Source organism: Alligator sinensis, unplaced genomic scaffold (genome assembly GCF_000455745.1).
Source record: "Alligator sinensis unplaced genomic scaffold, ASM45574v1 scaffold896_1, whole genome shotgun sequence".
Taxonomy (NCBI): domain Eukaryota; kingdom Metazoa; phylum Chordata; order Crocodylia; family Alligatoridae; genus Alligator; species Alligator sinensis.
In genome coordinates this window covers 302,906-305,765 of record NW_005842940.1, presented here as the reverse complement: position 1 = coordinate 305,765, position 2,860 = coordinate 302,906, and positions in this window count along the sequence as shown.

Here is a 2,860-nt window from a genome sequence, read left to right as displayed (position 1 = left end):
AGCTTCGGTTGCCGAGGCAACGCCCCGCTGTGGGCCCTGTGGTCACGCATCCCGGCACAGCCCCCGCGCACCACCCGGCTGGGCAGCAGCCCCAGCCCTGCCCAACTCCCCCTCCCTATAGGGGTCCCCCCCACACCTCCCAGACTTATCTGCGGGAGCTGCTCTCCAGGCTGCCTGGTGGCCACGTGCGTATACATGCACATGGCACCCCTGACTGCCCTCCTCCTGCTCCCCCCAAAATCCTGCAGGCTGGGGCTGTGCCAGCCTGCACATAGCCACAGTGCAAAATCCACGTGTTTCTCCGTTTAAAATGAGAAATCTGCGTTTTTCTCGGGTAAAAGGGGACACTCGCGTTTTTCTCTGTTTCCCCGGTGGGAAACGGGGAAACCCGGATCCCTGCTGATAGGGCGGGAGGGATCATGCCCGTGACGTAGGAACGAGATCGTGCGGCATCTGAAATCGGTGACATTCTGCACAAATACATCACACAAGGCTTCGCGCGGGGGTGGGGGGCTCTGCTTGTGACAGAAGTGAAAACACGCGTTTTCCCAATTCACTTCTGGAACAAGAAAGCTCTGCTGCGTGTCTGAATGCAAACGCTTCCGTATTCAATTTGATTCCGAAAACGTTACAGGTCGGGAAGCGGAGGTAACAGGTGCTGTAGCAGTGTACTAGATTTCCACTAGGTGGCAATAAATACTTATTAAAACAAGTTGCTATCTGTCTTTCTACAGTTTTAGTGGTGGATCCATTTTTTAAGGTGTCTTTTTTCCTCTTTCCACAAAATGCTTGTTAACCTATAACCTATTTTCTTAACCTATAATTAAAATACAAAACAAAAAATGAATACAGAAGGTAAGTCAGAGGTACATCTGCAAGGAGGAAATTATGTCCTCATTCTCCACACACATGAAGCCTATTGACTTTTAAGATCTTATTCTGGCCCTTTTTCTTGTATGTGTCGTATTAATAGAGTCTCCGTTCTGTGCTCTTGCCACATCTCAAACTAATTAAATGTTGGGGGTTTTTTATCATGAGCTGTATACCAATAGCTACAGTATATTGCAAACAATGTTAAAGTCAAAGTTCCAGGAGGAATTTTTTTTGGAATAAAACTAGCATTTCAGTTGATCTGGAATGTACTTTACTGCTATGCTGTATGCCACGTCCTACTTTTATTTCAACCTTAAATATTCTGGCTTTGACTTGCAATGGAAGAAACGATGAAATCAAACTTAGAAGTGAGTTCTGTTCTGAGGTTGCAATTTTATATCGCTGCAGTTTTAAAGTGACTACACCTTTGGGGAAGGGTCCTAACAGTATCATCTGGGGGTCAAGTACTCCTCATGCCTTTTGTCAATACTTACATGTCTGAATGTTGTAGCAAGACAAAATACTTATTGTCACATACTATATTGTGCAGAGACTCACCACTCTCCCCTCCAATAAAAAAAAAAAGAAAATTGTTGGTTCCAGAGATACTCTACTAGGGGTTCCAAAGAGTAATCCAGATGAATTTTAGCCCTTCTCCAGCAGCTGCAAAATGTATCTGTGCCTCTGTTTTGGATAAAGTTCCTAAATCAGGGATGAGCAATGTCTGGCCCATGGGCCAGATGCAATCGGCTGTGGACTCCATTTCCCAGCTGCCCCTGCCTGCATGGCTTGGGCTGGTCTCCACGGAGACCCCCAGCAGCACCTCCAAAAGCTCAGGGTGAGGTTGCCATGGAGACCAGTTGCAGCCGTGCTGGCAGCGCACGCAGCAGAACAGGGCAGCAGGGGGCTGCTCCAGAGCTGCTGGGAACTTGCAATGGGGACAGCTTGCTCAGGAGCCAGGGCAGAACCGTGATCTGTAGCCTTCATGCTATGGGTAGGGGCACACAAGCAGGGGATCATGGCTCTGCCTCTGCTCCAGACCAGGCTGTCATTGCTGCAAGGAGCTGGGGCAGAGCCACAATCCCCTGCTTGCGCACCCTTGCCCAGAGCATGCAGGCTACAGATGGCAGCTCTGCCCCGTCTCTGGAGCAGGCTGCCCCATCACAAGTTCCCAGCGGCTCTGGAGCAGCCCCTTCCCTGCTCTACCAGTGTGGCTACCGCTGGTCTCCTTGGCAACCCCAGCCTGAGCTTTCCATGCAGCTGTGTTTGGCATCTCCATGGAACCAGCTCAAGCCATGCAGGCAGGGGCTACTGGGAAATGGAGTCCGGCTCCCAGCCAGATTGCCCATTTTGCCCACCCCGTCCTAAATGGCTATACTTGGAAGTCTGAGCATGCCTAGAAGCAGTCAAGTTTGAGCCCCTGGGCACCTAACTCCTGTGAGCCAGATCCGTGCTGGGTAAGTGTCTAAGATTCACCAAGTCGAGGTCCCTTTCAACCCTTAATTTCTATTTCTATGATTTCCAAGTCCTCAGAGGGACTTTATCCTTTAGGTAGCTCAGAGCACGCCTAAGCCCTGCCAGCAGCATTGAGTTCAGTGCAAAATCGAGCATCAACAGTCACTTTCACTCAGGGCCCTGCTACTTGTCCAAATTCAAGCAGGATAGAAACCAGCTATAGAGTTGTTACTCATTTTCAAACACTAACTTTGTAGCTGATTGTCTCTTTTCATAACTGAATAGTCATTTTTATTGTGATAATTACTTTGCATGTGTGGCTACTCAAAATTTATTGCATGATAAACCAGTTAATTGCTTAATATATGTAATGTGTAGCAGGGGCCTAAGAATATATAAGGAGAGGTGGGTGCCCACTTCCTGAATAACAGACTACTGACTAAACTAAGGTATTCACTCAGGAAGTTGGAGACTTTCATCTGCCCCCTCATAGGAAGGAGCCTGAACTAGCAGGTTGTAGCATCTTGAAAAA